The sequence below is a fragment of the Hypomesus transpacificus genome, chromosome 1 (genome assembly GCF_021917145.1).
Source record: "Hypomesus transpacificus isolate Combined female chromosome 1, fHypTra1, whole genome shotgun sequence".
NCBI lineage: Eukaryota > Metazoa > Chordata > Actinopteri > Osmeriformes > Osmeridae > Hypomesus > Hypomesus transpacificus.
In genome coordinates, this window is record NC_061060.1 from 3,269,690 (window position 1) to 3,276,398 (window position 6,709).

Here is a 6,709-nt window from a genome sequence, read left to right on the forward strand (position 1 = left end):
AGAGTAGAGCAGATCAGTGGTTCCTCTCAACAGAACTCATTCTACTGTGTTCTGGAAGGCCTGACAGCCTCTGACAGTGGACCTCCTACAAAACAGCTGTCATACTCATACTGGACCACTAGGGGGTGCTAAGGCAGCTGAAGTTAATTCTTGAACTTTAACTTTTACCATGGGTATTGTTGGTTTGTTTTCAAATGTACATTAAATACAAATTTCCTTATACAAATTTGTGGGACAGATTTGCAGTTTTCATGTATACTGAAACCTAGGCCCCTGATTTTGACCTTTCACCGTCCTGTGACTTTTGTGTTTGTGAGTGGACATTGGTAACTTCAGGGCAGTCGTACTTGTAAGTGTGCTGAAAGTGTGCTGTCTTGAAGGGTCAAGCAAAACTCCAGTACTGGGAAAATACATTGCATGGCATTCTGCATTCAATTGATGTGTTCTTACAATGTGCAGTATATCATTCAGCTAAAATGATGAGAATCTGAAAACCATGCAATTGTATGTGGAAACTCTCAGCTCACTTCAAATATGAACCTGCCAGCCAACAGACACTGCGCTAGTACTGGTGATGAACCCAGAACTTAAACTGCAGCTGAGAGATTACTGTAATTAAAATACTATTATGGGATGTGAATGTGACAGATTAAAGTCAGGACTCAGATCAGTGGTTTACACTTGTGGAAATACATAGGCCTACTGCTGTGTAGGTTTTTCTTGCCTGTTTTTTTGCCAACGTGTTTTTGTCCTGAAGTTTATGAATCATAGTCATTTGCCTAGTGAACAAGCCACAGGTGTTTGTATCCATCGAACCAAAGAAAAGTAAATATTCGGCACATGGTTTGTGAGAAGCCCTGTTGGTTTTGTGGGAGAAGTCAAGGACATCCTGTGTGGTTATCTTATTTATAATCAATAGATCTAATATTGCCTCATAGTTATTGTATTGCATTTATTTTTTTCAGTCGCTTTGACACATTCCTTTAATTATTCTTAATTCTTTGTACAGTAATTTGTTGATGGACCATGTCATTGTTATACAGTAAAGAAAAAGTAATTTAAATAAAAGTAAAGAAAATACTTTTTTACAGCACTGCATAGCACAAAATAAAATATAATGTGTTGAAATGTAAACATATGAAAACGCCTCAGACAGTACTACATGCAGCGCTGTGGGAAATTACAGTCTGATCAACATGACATAATATATTGATAATGTGGTAAACAATAATAATTTGCATAAATGTACCAAAGCATTGAATATGTTAAAAAGTGACAACTTACTTTTAGGATGAGAACAAGTGACTAGATAGTGTGGGGGTCTTAGAACTTCAATTGTGATCTGAAAATGCAACAAAGTGACTGTGAAAACTGTATTAGTCAGATGGCTGAGCGGTTAGGGAATCAGGCTATTACTCAGAAGATTGACGGTTAGATTCCTGGCCGTGAAAAATGAAGTTGTGTCCTTGGGCAAGGCACTTCACCCTACTTGCCTCGGGGGGAATGTCCCTGTACTTACTGTGAGTCGCTCTGGATAAGATTGTCTGCTAAATGACTAAAAGTAAAATGTATTACTCAGTCAAATATAGTATATGTGTTCCTATTGTAATCAATATTGTGTGTTTAATTACAGGTCTTTGTATACACAGAACTAAGGGAGAGGATAAGTAAATAATTGTCACATTGTCACATGATTTGTGAGAAGCACTGTTATCTTAATATTATTGTTCAAATATTGATGTGAATGTAACAGATAAAAGTCAGGACTCAATGCAGACTACAGTAGTGTAGACCTGTGGAGATACAAGTATGTAGGTATTTTTGATGTAGGAAATTAAATTTCTTAAAGGCAGTGAATCAGTGAACAACTCTGTAGCTAATGAAAATATTTAGCTGTTTTTCTTCCATACAGTGTTCTGTGTATACACACAGGTGAATACATCTATCCTGAATCAAACAGAAGACCTGTCTGATCTACTAAGGATTGAAATAAGGTCAGTTTAACTTCTATGACTTGACCTAAGCCAACAATGCAACAATATTGGTATGCAGTTTTGTTTTTTATCAGCTATGTTTTTGATATCTGTTTAATATGCAACTGTATTCTTGTATTGTATAGCTTGTATAGCTTCAAATTACACAAATGTCACTACCATGGAATATCAAATGTGTTATTAAGATCAAATAAATCTCAAATTCTCACAATCTAAATGTTTAGATTGTTAACCATGGTGACTTCAGGAGAGTCTGGCAAGGATTTAAAAACAACATGGCTGCAGAGATCATGCAGACTGAGAGTAGAGCAGATCAGTGGTTCCTCTCAGCAGAATGGAACTAACTCATTCTACTGTGTTCTGGAAGGCCTGACAGCCTCTGACAGTGGACCTCCTACAAAACAGCTGTCATACTCATACTGCACCACTAGGGGGTGCTAAGGCAGCTGAAGTTAATTCTTGAACTTTAACTTTTACCATGGGTATTGTTGGTTTGTTTTCAAATGTACATTAAATACAAATTTCCTTATACAAATTTGTGGGACAGATTTGCAGTTTTCATGTATACTATGTCACGTGAATGACATCTGTAATGGTGCTGGAACACCTATAGGCAACAATCGATACCGTAGCAATCAACCATTCCCTGTTGTTACTTGTAAGCATACTGGTGGCATTCAACACCCTAAATGTGAGTATAGAGGTAATAGGGACACCAGGAGTATTGAAATCTCTTGTGACCTTGATCAGAGTCAGCCTGGTAAACGCTGGCCAACCCACTATGGAGGGGATGTTGTTGTTGTTGTTTAGCCATTTGGGGCCATGAAACATTTGCTTACACTATTCATAATACAAAAATAAATACATCTAAAATTCCAATTCATAACAATTCTGTTCAGCAAAGCAATATATCTCAAATAATCTTAAAACGTCCAGTGTAACAGTGTTGAATGCAATTTACAGGAATACAAATGCTTGATTTGCATCTGCCAAGCAGCATGATTTTGACTAACTGAATTGTGAAAATGTATTAAATAAATCATATGATGTTGGCAGACTTAAGTCGTTTTGTGTCCACTTTAAGTCACTTGACATATAAGAACATTGATTAGATTGATTAGTTTTTACATTCAAAGCACTGTAACATTGACATTTTATATTTTGAAATGGGTACGCATTTAATTGTATACCTTTTTAACAGCAGAAAGTTGATTTTCAGGAAGTAATGTATATTTGAATGCTCTACCAATATAAGTGTGATCTTTATAATGGTTTCAGAAGAACTTTGTTCTGTGTTTCTCTGAAAAGGCAAACGTTTCATGTAGGCCTAATCCAGTCAATTTCTTATTGTCTGATGTTTTCCTAACCCATTCATCTCAGACAGTTATCTGAGGGAGACTTGACTCTCAGGGTCAAAGATGTCTCTGGTCTACTGTTAGTCTTCATTTTGCTGTGCTCCACCTCTCAATGGTGGCAGATATGGGTCTAAGTGTTGCTGTGAGCCAATAAATGAGATAATATAGTCCAAAACAACCCTAAACTGAACTTGCCTGCTTCAAGTTCAATTTGGCTAACTACTAACCTATACAAAAATAGCGTGTGGTCCGCTCAGCTCTAACTAGTGTTTTTAGACAGTTTTCCTACGAGTTGTGTATGCCCAAGGGCAACTCGCTAAAAAAGCTTTTCCCAGGGACTCAGGGATAAACAAAACACACAGGTTTAACAGGGTCTAAACAGGGTCTAACAGGGTCTAACAGGGTCTAACAGGGTCTAACAGGGTTTAACAGGGTCTAACAGGGTCTAACAGGGTCTAACAGGGTTTAACAGGGTCTAACAGGGTCTAACAGGGTCTAACAGGGTCTAACAGGGTCTAAACAGGGTCTAACAGGGTCTAACAGGGTTTAACAGGGTCTAACAGGGTCTAAACAGGGTCTAACAGGGTCTAACAGGGTCTAACAGGGTCTAAACAGGGTCTAACAGGGTCTAACAGGGTCTAACAGGGTCTAACAGGGTCTAAACAGGGTCTAACAGGGTCTAACAGGGTCTAACAGGGTCTAAACAGCTAACAGCAAAAAACCAACGAGACAACACCTAACAAAACGCCACAGCAATACACTCACATGAAACTGGTATGACAAAATGAGAGGTATAGGTGAGGTATGCATGAACAAAGTGTCTGTCTGTAAAAACAAAAAGGATACCCGAAATACCCTAAATGTGTTTCAGGAGTGTCTATGTCCGTATGTGGGGGAAAGCAAAAGAGTCCTCTTCTGGAGAACCAACTGACTGGGTTCTTAAACTAAGGATGTGTGATGCGATTGGGTAATGGAAAACGGAACAAGTGGTGGGGGGACACCTGGGGAAACTACAGGAGGGAGAAAACACAAACGCATTCAGAGGGAACCTGCATGCCTAACACCTGTTGATTGATGCATTTTCTTAAGTAGCAAACACTCTTCCGAAGAACAGCTGGGATTCTGTGAGGAAGTTCTGTAAACACTAATCAAGTTTCTAAATAGCCTTATGCTTCAAATTACAAACTGAACATCAGCATACTTTAGTATTTGTGTACGGTTTTATGACCTTTTTATGTCCTTTAGGTCAGATTATACTGTGTGGGAGATTTCCTGTGAATCTAGGATCAACACTGCCCCCTAGCTAAGCCTGTCTCTGAAAGCCAGGATCTGATCAAATGTAGTATACATATTGGTCTGAGTCTTTCAGGGCATTTCTCCACAGTCCTCAACAAAATCTTCTTACTCCACAGTCGAAAGTTTAAATATTGTTGTGTGACGTGAATGTGACAGATGAAAGTCATGAGTCAGATCCGTGCTGTGGACTTATGGAGTGTTGTAGAATGAATGAATGAGTGAATGAATGAATGAATGAATGGGTGAATGAATGAATGAGCATGAATAAATGTGTTGAGATATACGACTGTGTGTTTGTTTTTGGCCTTTATTTTTGCCTGTGTTCTTTGACAGTTTTCTTTCTCCTGAAGTGCAGTGTAATGATGATGCATCATCCTTTGCACAGTGAACTTACCACAAACGTCTGTATCACGCGAACCAATGAGGAGGAAGAGTAAGTAATCATCACATGATCTGTTGGTTTTGTGGGAGAAATCAAGGACTTGCTTATCGATTAACTAATACCCAGATGTTTTGTGGGGTATGACTATTCAACACTGAACCACGATGTAATACATTTTGATCAACATAGCATAAGCAAATAATCATGTTGGAAACAGCAGACAATTGTACAAAATCATTTGCAAGAATATAACAAAGCAAAACAAAAGATTTTGAGAATTAATTGTGAAATGATTCATGTACCAAAGTGACTGAAAAAGAGGTATTACTGAGTCAAATTCCGTATTTGTCCTATTGTACCACTCAATTTTGTGCATTAATGAATTACAGGTATTTGTATCACAGAGCCAAAGGACAGTAAAAGTCAATAACCATCACATGGTTTGCGAGAAGCACTATTGGCTTAGTTCAAATATTAATGTGAATGTAACAGATAAAAGTCAGGACTCATTGCAGACTACATCAGTGTAGACTTGTGGAGATACAGGTATGTAGGGATTTTTACGCAAGAAATTAAATTGCTTAAAGGCTGTGAATGAGTGAACAATTCTGTAGCTAATGAAAATGTATGTTTCCTTGTATCACATCCATGTATTAATTTCTGCATCAAATCACACAAAATGTAATGTCATGGAATGTCCTTTTGTCCTTAGGACATCATGAGGCTCCAATGGATGCTCCTGCTAGGAGCCTGCGCGGTGGTGAGGGCAGCAAACCCACCTGCTCTTTACCACCGTTTTGTCCAGATCCACATACAAACGAGAATGGCAATCCAGGACTGTTCTCGTGTCATGCAAAAACTGCAGCTGAATGAGCCTGGAACTCAGAACTGCAAATATACAAACACGTTCATCGTTACTAACCCTATCCTCCAACAAGTCGAGGCCGTCTGTAATAATGCTGGAACACGTGACTTTACAGCTGGCAATATATTCACTAGCAATCAACGATTCTCTCTTGTCACTTGTAGGCTCTCTAGTGGCACTCAACACCCCAATTGTGAATATAATGGTACTCCATCAATAAGGAGAATCAGAGTTTCTTGTGACCCTGATGGGCAGAACCGTCGTATACTCTGGCCAACACACTATGCAGGTGATGTTGTTTAGCATATTTTTGTCAGCTACAATACTTTAATCAGGTCTACTATTTTTTTTTCCAATAAGGTGGGAATATGCCGCTACACAATTTGCCATCAAATGTTATAGAAACTCGCCAGTTCAATTTAAAAGGATTGTGTTACATATGATCCCTTTGTTATTAGTGGCTTCCTTTTACAGTAATACAATGCCTGATTTCTTGATTTGCTCTCAGTTGTGACAAATACATCTGAAAAGCAGCGTGATTTTAATTGCAACTAAATTGTGAAAATGTATTAAATAAATGGTACAGTGTGGGCAGACTGTTAAGAAGAATTGTGTGTATGGTGTTTGTCTATAAATTAGAGTTACAATGACATAAATGTATTGCAATTTCTGTTAAAACTGGTTAACTGGCAAACTGTATTTGAGTTATTTGTTTACTGTTTGTTTGAGTGATGCAACTATTTGTTTCCCACTAAACTAATGGGACAGTAAACAAATCTCTATTGAAAACAGTTTGCTCAGTATTCTACCTTGGAAA

At 38.1% G+C, this 6,709-nt stretch overlaps 1 long non-coding RNA gene across 1 annotated transcript; it reads left to right on the forward strand.

The window, feature by feature from the left end:
- Window positions 1-1,656: 1,656 nt before the first annotated feature.
- On the forward strand, window positions 1,657-6,499 carry LOC124481514. Its single transcript, XR_006957665.1, has 4 exons — window positions 1,657-1,994; window positions 4,979-5,078; window positions 5,417-5,573; window positions 5,740-6,499. It is a non-coding gene; the product is annotated as an uncharacterized LOC124481514 (long non-coding RNA).
- Window positions 6,500-6,709: the final 210 nt, after the last annotated feature.